The following is a 17,364-nucleotide window of genomic DNA, read 5'->3' on the forward strand; positions in this document are numbered from 1 at the left end:
TTCACCTTGATATGAGCATATGGATTTATTTGTTGTATTTAACTCAGGCCCTACCTTCCTCCCACCTAATCAGCATTTGAATTCACACTATTGTTGATGCCACTCTTGCTAAAGAGATGACTGTTTTCTTAAGACTGTATCTTCTCCCTAGAACACAAGTCCCAATGGGGTAGAGACGATCTTGTCCACTAGTATTTCATGAATGGCATCTAGAAACCACTTCAATGAACACTGAGGTCCTTGCTGCTAAATCTTTCCTGGACACAAAGCTAGTCTACTTAACATCGCTGTGGGTCTCCATTACCTAGGGTTAAGTGTATACCCACTAACCTGGTCTGCAAAGCTGCCATTCATCTGTCAAAATGTCCTCTTCTCATCCACTCTGGATTCCTCTTTCTGTCACACTGAAATTCAAGTCATTCTTCCGGAAACATTTCTCTACCTTTTTCAATGCTTTGCCCTATTCTACATGTAATAATCTATTGCTGGTTCTTTAACATGTAGGTCACATGAAACCATATTATTCAAGAGTTTCCCAGATCTCTAGTTAGAGTTGATCTTTTCTTCTCTTTATATGCCTTTCAATTTTGCTACTCAAAGTCTGTGCCACATAACAGTAACATTGGCATTACCTGGAAATATGCTTCAAATGCAGAATCCTGGGACCCAAAATAGACTTACTGTTTCAGGATTTGCATTTTAGGAAGATTCTCAAGTGATGAAAAGCATGCTTTAGAGGATCCTTTCAGTACACATAACTGTTTACTCCCCAGTCCCACCTGTAAACTAAACTGTAATATTCTTATGCAAAAATTCTTATGGCTACAAATGTCCCTAAATATTATCTTAGTTTCTTGGTATAGAGTAGTAGCCTTTCAGTAAATATTTATGAAAGGAAAGAAGGGAAAAAAGAAGGAGGGAGGAAAAAACACCTTGTCTTAAACTCAAGCTCAGGAGGCTGTCTTGAGCCTAAAATTTGCCTATAAGCTGTGGAAAGTCTGGAGGTATGCAGTTGCAAGCCAAAGGATGCCAGAGATTGCTGGACAACTGCCAGAAGCTAGGAGGAGGCAAGGAAAGACTCCCCGACAACTGTGAGAGGGAGAATAGCCCTGCCAACACTTTGATTTCAGTTATCTAGCCTCCAGAACTGTAAGACACTAAATTTCCATTGTTTGAAGCCATGATTCTGTGGTACTCTGTTATGACAGCCCTAGGAAATTAATACAGATTTAAAGCTGGTTTCCCATGTAAATGTCGTGTCTCTGTGAGGTGATGCGCAATCTCTTTGTTTTGATTATTTTTCCATCAGACTGTTCCAATTCCAGGATTTGGCATAAACTGCTGGAACTGTTAAATGATTCATTAAACATTATGCCAAACAAAACTTTTTGTAATTTGGTACCCCATTAATGTAAACAGTAGAGAGATTTATTGTCAATTAAGCAATATTACATATCATTTCACATTTATTTTAATATGGCCTTTCTTCCATGGAGTTGTTTAACTGATAATATTTTGTTGGAACTACATTTTGTATGTCCAGATGTTAGATGCCTGAAAATAAAAATTGAAACAGCCAACCCAAAAATAAATGGAGGCATGAAACCATCTTCTGTGGCCTGCTGTTAAGTCTAGAAATATCTTATTCTGTCAATGTGATTTCATAGCGGGATGAAAAATGTCAAAAGTGAGGATGACAAATCAGTCTAGTGAGGAAAAATGACTCTTGGACAAGAGATGTCATTTGTCATGATTGCCGTTTGACTGCATTTCCCCCTCTCCTGTCTTTCATACGAATGCAATTTTGCCATTAGTTTTAAATGATCCTAACTGCACATGGCTTGATCGTGAAAATCGTTATTTCCTTTCAAAGAGTTTTGTAGAATAATAAGAATTTCAGGGAAATTCAACTTTGTACTTATTAATATTTGCACATCAATGAATTTTTAAAAGTCATCCCTGCTTAATTTATCAAATATTACTATTTTTTAAAAACCACGTGGTCATTTTTTTCCAACCTATAGGTAACACCATGGCTTTAAACATTTTTTTTTTCTTCAAAACCGACACAGCTGAGCACAGCTCTGTGAGTCACTGCATAATATGGGTGGTAATTAAGCCACAGCTTCAAGGTTGCATGGGCACAAGACAATTCAGCCTAATGAAGTATCGATCGACTGCAGTCGAGGTAAAACAAGTTGACATTCATTTAGAGGTAGCAATGTGAATATACCACAATGCCACCAAAGAAATAAAGGGAACAAACAATGAGGCTGAATTTTAACCTAGCAAACACAATTAAGAATCTTATTTATAGTGTGCTGCTATCACTTAAACTAAAGCTAATTGCATACTTACTGCCCCGACGTAAGATACCTAAATCAGCAGAAATTATATATCCTTAGCGTAATGGTAGAAAGGATAAAGGAAAAAGTGCAGGAAGTTTAGTGCTTCAATTAAACACAATACTGGTACCTTAGAAAACTATACTAATGAAAGTATTTGAAATCAAATTTCCCACACAGTTTTGCATCCTTAAGCTTAACTTAGGGTGCTATGAAGTAACAAAAGAGTAGAATTCAACCTGAATTAAGCGAGCTTTTATTGAGAGTAGATTGGTCTCTCCTCAGTACTTATAATTTCCTATGGCAAAATGATAGACACTAATACTCATTGAATATAATTTACTAAACATTTTTCCTTTTAATTCACTGAATTTCTTAAATTGATCGTTTTTTAAATAATTTATTCTATGCATTTACACTGAAAAATAAAAATAGTTCATCTGTTTCTCCCATCCACTCACTGACTCTTGTAACCACCAACCAATCTTCTCTTCTCTCTAAGAACTAGCTTTTTTTTTGGTTCCACATGTTAAGAGAGATCATGAAGTATTTGTCTTTTTCTGTCTGACTTCACTTAGCATAATGCCCTGGAGAACTATCCATGTTGTCACAAATGGCAACATTTTGTTCTTTTTTATGGGTGAATACATTAAACACACACACACACACACACACACACACACTGTATATACATATATATATATATACACACATATACACACACACACACACACACATACATACATATATATGTATCAGAATTTCTTTATCAAGTAATCCACTGATGCACACTTACTTTGCTTCCATGTCTTGGTTATTGTAAATAATGCTGCAGTGAACACGTGGGTGCATGTATTTTTTTGAATTAGTGTGTCTGCCTTCTTAGGATAAACAGCCAGAAGTGGAATTGCTGGATCATATATAGTTCTAATGTTAATCTTTTGAGGAAACTCCTTACTGTTTTCCACTGTGGCTGCTCCAACTTACATTCCTACCAACAGTGCCCAGAGGCTCCCTTTTCTCTTCATCCTCACCAGCACTTGTTATTTCTTGTCTTTTTTGATAGTAGCCATTCTGACAGGTGTGTGATGATATCTTATTATGGTTTTGATTTGCATTTCCCTCATGATTAATGACATTGAACATCTTTTCATTTACCTATTGGCCATCTGTATGTCTCCTTCGGAAAACGTCTATTTAGATGTTCTGCTAATTTTTTAATTGGATTGTTTGTTTTTTCTTTGTTTTTTTTGGTATTGAATTGTATGAACTCTTTGTAAAATCCTGAATAGCCCTCTATCAGATATATTATTTGAAAATATTTTTGACCATTCAGTAGGTGACATTTTCCTTCTGTTGATGGTTTCCTTTGCTGCACAGATGCTTTTTAATTTGATGTAGCCCCACATGTTTATTTTTGCTTTTATTGCTTTTGTTTTTGGTGTCAGACACAAAATTATCAGTACAGCCTATGTCAGGAGCTGACCACCTATGTTTTCTTGTAGGAGTTTTAGGGTTTCATGTCCCACATCTGTCTTTAATCCAGTTTGAGTAAATTTTTGTGTATGGTGTAAGATAGTAGCCCAGTTTTTTTTTTGTTTTTAATTTTTTTAGTTATCTACATTATATGCTCACTTCCACTAGTGTAGATGCTGTCAACATAGTTATTACAGAATTATTAACTATATTCTTTATGCTGTACTTCCATCTCTGTGACTAATTTATATTATGATTGAGATTTTGAGCCTCTTTGTCCCCTTTTTCACCAACCCACTTCAACCCCTCCCCTGTGGTAACCACCAGTTACTTCTCAGTGTTTGTGTCTATTGCTGTTTTTTTCATTTTGTTTTGTTTATAGATTCCACATATGAGTCAAATCATATGGTATTTGTCTTTGTCTGCCTAGCTTATTTCACTTATCATAATACCCTCTAGGTCTACCCATGTTGGTTGGAAATGGCAAGATTTCTTTCTCCTTATGGCTGAATAATATTCTACTGTATATATGTACCACATCTTTTTCCATTCATCAACTCATGGACACTGGTTGCTTCTCTATCTTGGCTATTGTAAGTAGTGTTGCAATAAACATAGAAGTGCATGTATCTTTCTGAGTCAGATTTTGTTTCTTCTAGTAATCCCTAGAAGTGGAATTACTGGGTCATATGGTCTTTTCAGATTTTTGAGGAACCTCCCTGCAGCTTTCCATAGTGGCTGCACCAATTTACATTCCCACCAACAGAGTAAGAGGGTTTTATTTTCTCCACATCCTCACCAACATGTGGATAGTAGCCTTTCTGACTGGTGTGAGGTGATATCTCATTGTAGTTTTTATTTGCATTTCCCTAATGATTAGTGATGTGGAGCATCTTTTCATGTGCCTGTTGTTCATCTATATGTCTTCAGAAAATGTCTATTGAGCTCCTCTGTCCATTTTTTAATTGGGTTATTTGTGGGTTTTTTTTTTGGTGTTGAGTACTGTGAGTTCTTTATATATTTTGGATGTTAGCCCTTTATCAGACGTATCATTTATGTGTATATTCTCCCATACTGTATGTTGCCTTTTTGTTTTGTGGATGGCTTCCTTTATTGTACAGAAGCTTTTTAGTTTGATGTAGTCCCACTTATTCATTTTTGCTTTTGTTTCCTTTGCCAAGGAGATGTGTCCAGAAAAAAAGTTGCTCATGCTTATTTTCAAGAGATTTTTGCCTATGTTTTGTTATAAGAGTTTTATGGTTTCATGTCTTGTATTTAGGTCTTTAATCCATTTTGTGTTTACTTTTGTGTGTGGTGTTAGACAGCAATCCAGTTTCATTATCTTGCATGTAGCTATCCAGTTTTCCTAACATGTTATTGAAGAGGCTGATTTTTCCCTGTTGTGTATTCATAACTCCTTTATCAAATATTAATTGACAATAATGCATGGGTTTATATTTAAACCTTCAGTTCTGTTCCATTGATCTATGGGTTTGTTCCTATGCTAGTACTATACACTATACCACAACTTTGTAGTACAGCTTGAAGTCAGTGAACATGATACACAAATATTTGTTCTTTATTGTCAAGATTGTTTTGGCTATTCAGAGTCTTTTGTGGTTCCATATAAACTTTATGATTATTTGCTCTAGTTAATTGAAAAATGTCATTGGTATTTTGATAGAGTTGCATTGAATCTATAAATTGTTTTGGTCAGCAGTTAATTTTGAGGTATTTTTTGTGTAGAGTGTAAGATAGTGGTCCAGTTTAATTCTTCTGCATGTGACTGTCCAATTTTCCCAGCAGCATTTATTGGAGAGACTTTATCTCCCCATTGTATTTTCTTGGCTCTTTTGTCATAAATTAATTAACTATATATGCATGGGTTTGTTTCTGGGCTCTCTAGTCTGTTTCATTGATCATATCTCTTTTTATGCTAATACCATACTGTTTGAATGACTACAGGTTTATAATATAGCTTGAAATCAGCAAGCACAATGTCTCTGGCTTTGCTCTTCTTTTTCAAGATTGCATTGGCTATTTGGGGTGTGTTGTGGTTCCATATAAATTGTAGGGTTGTTTGTTCTATTTCTGTGAAAATGTCATTGTAATTTTGATAAGTACTGAATTGAATCTGTATATAGCTTTGGGTAGGATGGACATTTTAATGATATTTATTCTTCCAATCCATGAGCATGGAAAATATTCCCATTTATTTGCATTTTCTTCAATTTATTTCATTTATGTCTTGTAGTTTTTAATATACAGATCTTTCCCCCCCTCTAGTTAAATTTATCCCTAGGTGTTTTATTCCCTTTGATGCAATTAAGCACTTATTGAAATAGCCTTATTTTCTCTGATCCAAATTTGGTGGTTACTGCATAGAGGAAGACCAGGATTTCTCAACATTAATAAGTTTCCCTTTCAAATAAACACTAACCTTAAAGTTAACTAGTAAACAGGACTATCACATGATATATTTTTAAGCAGTCGGTAATATAAAGAACTGTGAAGATTTATTTTATCTATTATTTTTGATCAATTAATTTTTATCATGACTCTAAACCCTATTTTAAGAGTATAATGACACTGTACTTATAAAATAACATATTTAGCCTTTTTATAACAATTTTAATAATGACTTATAATGTAATATATACATTTTAAAATATGATTAAACACTAGAAATAATCACATTAAACACTTATCTTTAATGATGAAATATCCTTAGAAATAACATGCTTTCTACTCAACAATGTATTGGCACATAAGAGGTATTTTCAATTTTATCATAGATATATTATTTAATATTTTCTTTAAATTTTTATGTTAATTTTAATTTTAAATAAATCAGAACCTGAAATGTGTTTCTCAGTACTCTCAATTACATTAATCACAAGATTATTTCTTAATCTGGTATCTGAAAAGTTCAGTTTTTGACAAATAGAGTCTGACTTACAACACTAGCAGAGACTACTTTCTTCAATGGAGAAACCAACTTTATATCATTCAAGAAGACATACTTATCACAAATCTACCTAGAGAAGTCATTCAATCAAAGCCTTCACATAGGAATTAGAATTCAAAATGCATTTATGCTAACTAGTTGATTCAAAGTTACTGGCATTATACAGCTTTCTTAAGTCACATTTTCTCATGAAAATCACTTCCAAATTTAAAAAGGTGCTAATGTGTCTAATTAAATTACAGACCTCAGGCAGATGGACATTTCCTTTAAAATACTGATAACCAGATGTTAGGATTCACAGAAATTGCCCTACTTGTTGTAAAAAAGAGCACTGTCTTTACTGATTATTGTTTAATACAAAATAGTTTTGGGCTCCAGTCATATGATTTACATATTTCAGTTTCATTACACCTGATCTGAATTTTATTTTCTCTTGAGTTGTTTCTAAGTCGACAAACTTATTTATTATAAAGTATTTTACCAGATAGCTATAATTAATGTAGTTTGTATTAACAATATTTGAACATTACATAAATTAGTGCTGTGATTTCTATTAGTAAATGAACTAGTCACTCACTATAAACACTGCAAAACAAACTTAACTTCATAATTAAATAATTTTCTATTAACATCCATCACACTATTCTAAGTTACTGTTAACAGGAAGAAAAACAAACATTGTAATGACTTATGCTTATTTTTGTAACTGAAAACAACACAAATCACAGATAGTGCTAAAGAATATATTTCTAAGTTTAATTTTTAAGCTTTACTTTATTTATCCCACTATTATACATACAGTTTTTTTTGTTTATTAGGTACTGAATAAATATTTGTTAATGTATATTTTCTATTTATAATATCTAAAAGCTGATAATGTCAACTCAATCTGAACTCAATGTGGTAAGGCTTAAAAGTAATTATAAAAGGCCTTTAGAAATAAAGTTATATTAACCTTATGCATGGTAGTAATCATTTACCTAATGACTATCATGATTTACCTAACCTTATTTCTTCTGGAAAATAATGTTTTGTTTTGTGTTTTAATAATCAGACCCTCAGCAGTGTTGAATAATATAATGTATAATTCTTGAGGTTGATGTTCTTAAATACTTAAGACTAAACAGGAATATAATTTTTATGGCTAGCTGATCAAGAGAAAGCAACAGAACAAATGTTATTGTGTTTGTGCATGTGTGTGTGTGTGTGTGTGTGTGTACATGTTTGTATGTAAATATATAGTGACAACATTTTGGCACACTGATATATGAACGCAGATGAAATGTATAGTTCACAATGTGCAATAGCTACAAGATTTATCCTTATGTACATACGCCAGTTTCACTTTGATCTTTTGTCCCACAGCTATCCTAATCTTCCTTTAACAACATGTGATATTGGTGATGCTGGGGTCTGGAAGAAATGCTAGGAACAAACCTTTGTAAATGTACAAGGTTCATATGGTTATGATGGGCCAGCATTAATGTGGGGCATTGGGGTCTTATAAAATAATTTTGTATGTAAAATGTAGTCAACATTAATAAATTAATTATGATAAAATAATATACTTTGTCACAAATGGGTTTTTTAATAGCCAAGGAACAGTATATAGAATTTTTTTGGTGTAAGTGATGCTGTTTACAAATATGGCCTATCAGAATCATTATTTTTCATTTGTTTATAAATTAACATTCTAATTTTAATAACTGAATTGCATAAATAATTGTATAGTGTATATATTTATGGGCTTATATAAGGAATTTTTTTTGATAATCATTCATTCATTACTGATTGAGCAAAAGGGGGCTGAGAAAAATTCATCTTTCTTCTTACTCTTGAGTGAATACTGAGTGAACAGTGAGTCACACCTACCCTTCTATTAACATGCATATGTGAAAAATTGGAGCAGTCAGAAGATCATGGAACATCAGTGGGAAGGGTAAACCATGAGACCAAAATGAGAGAATATGGTGAAGAATATTATAGTTAATGTAATATTATGTATTAATACCTCATTTTCAAATTTCCCAAAATAATAGCTAAAGATATAAAGGTGTTGAGGCAGCAAGAAGTGTTATGTAAATTTTTATAATCACAATCATTTAGGCAATCTTATCAATACTTTCTGTAATTAGTTTCATTCAAGAATATCTATAGAAGTATGAAATAATCTGATTCTGTTATGAAAATTGCATGTGCTAAGGAAAAAAAGCAAAAAGGAAATTCAATGAAAAAACTCCTACTTCCAATTCTGGCTCCTTGTCCCACGCCACATTTTCAACAGATTCTTTTGTATTTTTCTAGTACTTTCTATGCATATGGACATATAAATCAATCCTTTAAAAATATTTTTCCACAAAAATAAGAATATGATTTCTGTTTTGTATTATCTTTTTACCCCACTTAACAATCCACATTTGATCCCATTTTAGACACCATCCATTAATGACATACCACTATTTTACATTCCACCAACAAAGAAAAATGCTACCAGTTAAACCATAAAACAATATTTTTTATCATTTGGAATATTTCTTTCAAACACAATACATGTGTTCTTTTAGTTTTGATTGGACATTTAATAATTTGTTCAGTCATTAAAAAAGAAAATTCAAGTAAAATAGATGAACTAAAATATCCTAAAGTTTCATGTTCAAAAATGAACCACTTGGAATCACTTTTCAGTATTTAGTCACTAAAGTCTGTATTTTTTCCACAATATTAATGTTCTATAAAGGACTTGATTTAGTCATTTTAAAAAAAGACATAAGAAATATAAAAGCCTCTGGCCTATGCTGTGGTCTGATGTTTGTGCCCCTCCAGAATTCATATGTGGAAATCCTAATCCTTGAGGTGATGGTATCAGCAGATGAGGCTTTGGGAGATGATTAAGTCTTGATGGCAGAGCTCTCCTGACTGACATTAGTGCCTTTATAAAGAGATGTCAGGGAGCTAGCTCATTCATTCTGCCAAGTGTTGCTACATTGAGAAGAAGGCCATCAGGAAGCAGACTCACACCAGACACAGACCCTAACCATGCGGACACTCTGCTCTCAGATTTTCAGCCTCAAGAACTGTGAGAAATAAATTTCTGCTGTTTATAAGTCACCCAGTTTTTGGCAGAACAAATTGACTAATTCGGCCCTTTTCCTGATTATTCCAAAACATGCCACATTCACCAACCTAGTGCTGAGATACTAGGGGAATCCTCTTTTAATCCCTAGAAACCAATGATTGTCTTAGGGGACTTTCGGCCAGTCAGCTGACAATCATTCTACGAGCTAGAGTCTGCTGTTTTGGTGTGCAGGCAATAAAACTGTTTCCTGGAAAATAGGATTTTAAGATTATCTGGATTTCTGATATGTTATATGTGCAAAAATGCATCTTAAAGTTGATGAAATATGGTAAATCTTAGAAATGTGCCCATTTCAGCACCACAATTTAACTTTACTTTTTTTTACTTTTTTGATGGTGGAATAATAAGGCATTTGTGTAAGTAGCTAAATTTATGTAACCCAACTCCTATTACTAGATTTTTTGGTTTTTCTCCATTCTTTTTTTTTTATTTGTCTTATTTCTTTCTTCTCCTTTATCTTTTTGGTTAATTTGCCTTGACAGTGATGGACAGAATATCTGTGTTTATACAACTTTGTGTATGTGTGTGCATGTACAGCTAGTGAATAAAATCACACAAGTGAAAATAATCATGGATTCGTATATTTAAATTCTGAAATAACTTTTAAACAAATTCTCTCCCTCCAGGACTAACTTTCTGTACATTAGAGTGCTTTGTTCCCTATACTCACACTAATATTATACATTTTCAACCTCTTTAATTTAAAAACCTGAAAGATATTCTATGTAGATAATGACCACCACACCCTTGGAGTTGTCCAATCCTGCAATTTTGATACAAATTTATGTATATTTATTATTTAATTTTATAGGAATTATGTGCTGCTTAAAGAGGCTTTCAAATGTCTAATTTTTAATCATTCATTTTTAATACTTCAATGTTTCAGATTTTTTCTTTTAAATGGAAGATAAGGTTTGTTTTAATGCTGATACATATGGAAAGATTTTTTTCTAGTTCTTTGTTAGGCTTTTTATGAAACACTAAATGACATTTAGGGCAAAATTGTGAGAGGACATATTTATTAAATCAATCTATAGACTTATAGAGCATTACCTTTAGCAAGAACCTGAGAAGTACCTAATCGGCCGCCTTTATTTTGCATGTGAAGAGACTGAGGCCCAGAAAAGTTAAATGACTTTCTCTTTTTTATGTCAACAAATTGGAGATTCAGCACTTAAATCTATGTCTCTAGGTTCTGAATTTATCCTACCTTAACATTAATGTCTCAAAGTCTGGACAGAATGAGAATATTTGAATGGCTACACAATATAGGGACTTTAAAAAAGTTAAAGTGCTTTTGTTGTTCCTCGGAAAATAAATAAAAAATCTTGTGGTTCTGGGCTAGTTATTTAGTCCACATTCCAGTTACTAAGTGGGTCTGATGCTTTTGGAGAACTATAGCTGCAAGGATAAGGTATGGTCTGTATCACCAGAACCAGTGGTGAATAAACTAATTAGATTTCATTGTAAATAATCTCTTCTCTCTAGGTAATAATATATTGTTTGATTCAAATTTAAGAAGTGTTTCATATCACAAATTTTTAGCTCCCATTATACACATATATATTTACTTATTCATAAGACCTATTGTGTATAAATATATGACTTACATTTTTATAAGTTGGTTAATAACAACCTCTTATAAACTCCATTATTTGTAACACATACATCTATAGTATTGAAATAAATGGTTGGTAAGGTATATTGTGAAGAAATGAGTGTTTATTTCAACAAAGTGTACCTCATCAGCTATTTATTTCAATATTATTTATGTCATCAGCATTTTGACAGATAGCTTTCTCTCAAAACTGTTTCTACCTACATATCTAACATACCAATCTAATTTTACTTAAGCTATCAATCTTCATTGGTTTCAGGATGGCTTCTTTTTTGTTTCTGCATTTGGTGATCTGGAGATATCTATTTGAAAACTGGTCCATTCTACACATTAAAATCTTAATTCAAATTAGCAAACAACTGAACTGGTAAACTTTTAGACCATGAAAAGTAGATAAATACATCATAATTAAATCAAATATAATATGGTATGTTTCAGGATTCTAAAAAAAATGTAGGAAGATATGGCTGCATTTATATTGAATATGTAATTTTATGTTACTGTTTTCTATCACTTTCCTAGAATAATCTCTTTCTTTTCTTGGCTGCAGAGCTAATAAACTGAAAATCAGACATGGGATCTAATCCTGTGAGTTCCTAAATTAGAACATAAGTTGAATTTGGTTTTTAAGGTTTAGATCACTCTCCAGGCACAGTAGAAGCTTAAGAACTGGAATGAGGTCATCTGGAAGAATTTAGATGGTTGTGAGTATTCCAAATACATAAATTCCACTTGCCTATAGAAACAATCTCTCATCTTCTATCTAATGAGGTATTCCTGCCTTCATGGCTAATACTATAATTACCTGCAGTAAAATAACCCAGACTAGTTCTTTTTGAATATATAAAAATTCTTTTCCTCATGTCATATGCTTACTCTGTCATTGTTCCTAGAAATCCAGAGACAGCTTCCTGAATGTCCCAGCAGGCAAATATAAAGTGAAACTCAGGAAAATAAAGCTTATACATCAAAAGACTTTCAATAACTTGATCATTTATGTTGGCAAAAATCTAGAAAGTGTATATGCATGAATTCTGAGAATGTTAGATTAGGTAGGAAAAACAATTTTATATCGGGTTGGATTTCTCAGTATGGATGGTTTTATGTGAGATTTTTGATTTGTTATTTAACTAAATGGCTGGAAATTGTTTTAACTTTGGCTTTGAAAGCTGATTGGCCAAGGAAACAATGGTAGCCTCCATAGAATGAGACTGAATGGTTGGAGATCCCTCAGTATAGCACAGAGGAAGGAAATAAAAGACATTCAAGATGGGAATGTTCAAAGTGATTTATGAGGTGCAATACACTCACCTACCCTCTAATTATGTCCCTAAGTAAGAGCATAAAGGACACTGAAAAACTGGAAAACACATGGGCAAGAAGAGCTCCAATTTCCCTTAAAACTGCTGTAGGTTCTGTCCTCTGTAGATTAAGTGGTTTTTTCAAACGTTTGCCATGAGTTTGCTAGTGCCTAGGTCTCCTGATTCTTAATACATTCTTTGGAGAGCCAGTTCCACACCATTTACTGGAGGTCTTTCATTCTCCCTTTGACCTGCAATACGATTTTCATCAGATGCCACTTCCATATGCATAAAGGTTTGGTTCTGTATTTTCTATTTTATTTCACTGGTCAGTTTTCTATTACTGGCCAGTACTATACGGTTTTAATTATTATAGCATCTCATAAAAAATTAATACACAAAGTACAGTACTCAGTGTAGGTTTCAAAGATTAAGAGTCTTCTAAACAATGAAGAGGATATAAGCATAGACAAAGCTGTTTTAAAACATTAGTTTGACTTATTAGGAAAGTTTTATTTTAAATGCACTGGCAATTATTAGAACCTCATGAAACATTTATTTATTATTTTCCTTTCAAGAAAAGATGGAATTTTGTTTCAGGAACCACTGCTTCCAGATTCTCAACATAGCACAGTAATTCTGTTCAGCACTAAGAAAGAAAGAAAAAAACCATAGACAACCAGGGATGTGAAAATTACTTTCAGATTAAAGTTATCATTTCAAATTGTTTCTTTAACATTCAGGCAGCCAAGGATGGGCATCTAACCATAATTTCAGTTTTTTTTCTAATTCCTAAAAATATGTGTTTGTGATTTCAACTATAAATAAAATATGGTTTTAAAAAATGCAAAAACACATAAGTGGTCACTTCCTAATGTTACAATCATATATTATCTGGACTACAAATAACTTATGAACTAACTTTTTCCTATTTTGATTTCCACAAAGATATAAATTATCTTAAAACCACATTTTAAGAGGAGCTGATTTATCATCAGTTGAATTCCTCAGCACATTAATCATTCAAAATACTTTGTTGTCAAATGAATCAACTTTAAGATATATTCCAAGTGGTTTAGGCATAGTTTTTCTTTATAAAAATACCTTGTCTTGTAATTTATATATTTATAAAACATTATGTAAAAATTGAAATTGGTAAAACACTGAAATTGTAATAGAAGATCAGACTAAGTGAGTGTGTACTAAATGAAGCTCCAAATGTCCTCTTAGGAGAGAAATCATCCTAAGGAAGCAATGATCTAAATTTTAAAATATTAGTGATCATTTATTAAATCTGTAATAGCTAAAGATTAGAAAAGCCCAAAGCTTCATCAATAGAGGGTCATATAAATAAACTATGATAGATCTTCACCAGAGGATAGTATTATACATAGTACAAAGAGGAATTAAAACTATCTTTATCTACTGCTGTGGTATGAATTCAGGATATACTACTATATACATAGAAGTACAATAGATTGAAATATAGCAAAATATGTTTAAATTTCTGAGTCTGAGTTTGTAATAATATTAAAAACACAGGCACATACTGTTTCACCTTTATAGGACTGTTAGGACATCAACTATGTTGAAATCTGGTGAGAGTAAAGAACCTTATACTCATCCTACCTGGCCCACAAAACTAGTGCCTTTGAGTAACCAAATAGTCGATGAAGGGAAGTTTCTCTTTATAGAAGTATTCCAGCTAATAAAGAAGAAATGATAGAATTAGGATATTATCAATTTGTAATCCTTAATAAAATTTTGAATCTGGCTAATAATTGTCAAGGGCTGCTAAAACCACTAAGTAGAAAGCTGAAAGGAGGCTTGATGATGGTTGGATCAGAACTAAAACAGTTGAATCACCTGATTGTAACATTGTTACAATGAAGGATACCAGACATTTTTGCATCCCCTGTCAAAAACAGAAAACAAAATTCGGTTATGTGTTTGCCAAAAACAAAGGAGGGAGAGAGAGAGAGAGAGAGAGAGAGAGAGAGAGAGAGAGAGAATAGATCAAAAGGAATTTAAGAAACTATCAAAAAAAGCAAGAAAGAGAGACGATCTGCTTGTTACAATGGGTGGACTTTGTTTAGATTCTGATTTAATTATCTTACTGGAAATCTTCAGAGAAAATCAAGGATATTTTAATATGGACTGAATATTTAATATTAAGTGATTATTATTAAACTTCAGTGATGTAGAAAGTAGTGATAGAAAAAGGTGAAATTTTAATTTTGGTAAATGTTGTGAATTTATTTGTAAAGTTTCAAATATAGAATCTTTCTATGTTTAATTTATACTAATTTCAGTTGGCTTAAATTGCTGGTGCAGGTATATTTTGTCCCTGGATTTGCATCACCTGAAGAGTGACTGAAAACTAGGTGCTATTTCTTGAAATGAGACCTGTGTTGTCCAGCCTGAGAGGGTCTTAGACACATTATCTACTTGAACAAGGCATCTCAAGGAACTTTTCCTTCATACCGTTTTACTACTTTTTCCTTAAAAGGGAAGAGAAGGCAAAATAAAAGAAAGAAGCTGAAACCTAAAAAACAGAGTTCCCTGCAACCCACAAGCAGATGGATCAATCCAATTTAAATGATGAGCATTTTAAATCAATTGGCAAATCTTTTTTAAAAAAATCTAAAACCATCTGATATAACTGACCTTGCATGCATCTCACACATAGTAGTCAACTAAAATATATTTGTTGAATGTAAGTGAATCACTCAGTTAATTTAGTCAACACGTCTAAATGAGTGTGCATATTGTGGCAGGGGCCTATCACCACATAGGATGGTAAAATCCACAAACCTGTAACGGCTTACATTTGGAAAAGTAATACAAACTCAGTTAGTATAGCAATGTATCATACTTTCTGCCTAATTTGATGAAAGTATTATTTTTAAATGATCAGAATGTTTTTATGACCCTATAACATGTGTCTTTTCCTTCTCTAGAAGTCAGGTTTATCACTGCAGGAAAGAAACAACGATTTGGGTTGAGAAACCATGATAAATGTTTTCTATTCCATTTGCATTTAACATCTCAACTGATTGGCATTAGCATTAGCATTAGGTTAAAATATTTATTGCACTTATTCAAGATGAATTGCATCAATATAATTTATTATTTAAGAACAAATGGGAATAATCTGTATCAGTGAAGATAACATTGTGCTTCATACTATTTTTGACAATGGCAGGTGTAAAGAAGTGTTAAACTACTTGATTTATAATTTATATAATACAAAAATGTAACTATAAATATTTTAATGTCTTTAAGAAAGAATTAAAAGGTGTGACAACCACCTCCAAGCAGGGGAGGTGCATGCCCCAAAGACATTTCAACAGAGAAGTCTGCCAGTGAAGCCTTCTAGAGAAGACTGAATTAATCAGACTGTCTCCCTGTGGGTCTTTTCACAGTCATAGTGTAAATGAGGAAAGTAATTTACATCTAAAAAGATTCTTCAATAAATAACTTCCACCACTGACTAACAGCTTGGTTTTTTTCACTCTGACTTCCATGACTAAGCACTTAGTTTCTGAGAACTTAAAATGAAGAAATATTTAGAATAAGAATATTTAAGTATATAAGCTTTCTATCATCTTAGTTGTACTAGGTTTATTTTACCTATTGTAAAATCTGCATTAATAATAGTGTTCTATTGTACTGTCATTATGAAGGATGCTGCTGAAATTTCCACTGACATCTTTTCTGTGACTGTTCTGACATCATCCTCAATATTCCTTTCCCATCATCTTGACATCATAGCCAGTCTCCCAAGACCTATGGTGATGTTGCTTTGCATTGTTTTAACATCACAATCTGGTCTGTGTAGATTTGTATTGACCTCATTTTGCCATCAGTTTGACATTGCAATTTGGTCTCCATGGAAACTTTGAAACCATTTTGTCATTACAATTTGTCATTATAATGTGGTGTCCATGCGCTTATCAAAATTATTTTTATATAGCAATTTGACACCACAACACAATCTCTATAGGATCTCCCTCAGAATGTTATGATAATGGTAAATTGCATTCAAATGAGTGGGAATAGAACTGTGATAAGCATGAGGGAAAATATCCATTGTATATACTCCGAAGATATTCTTTAATCTTAATTCTCTGCATAATTTATTTTCTTTTCCTTTAAAAATCAAGAAATACCATGATGGTAGATGGATTTTGTGATAAGTATTAAATTTTATGCAGTTCAAATATCTAAACTTTTAAAACAATCATTCATTTTCTCACAGTAAATTTTTTTCTGGTGGCAACCAGAATGTGCAGCTATCTTTGTTAATTTCCTTAAGTTCTCTGCAAAGAGTTACTGACATTAAAATCTATCTTTACTCTGAAATAATAGTAAGTGAAGAACCCTTCCTAAACTAATTCCCAATTCTACTAGTCTTACTACATTAAAAATTTTTTAACTGAAATTTAATTATTCCCTAAAGTAGATTTTCACACTATTATAATAATTTTCAGTATCCTTTGATAACCAATATGCATGCA

Source organism: Manis pentadactyla, chromosome 3, assembly GCF_030020395.1.
Source record: "Manis pentadactyla isolate mManPen7 chromosome 3, mManPen7.hap1, whole genome shotgun sequence".
NCBI classification, from domain to species: domain Eukaryota; kingdom Metazoa; phylum Chordata; class Mammalia; order Pholidota; family Manidae; genus Manis; species Manis pentadactyla.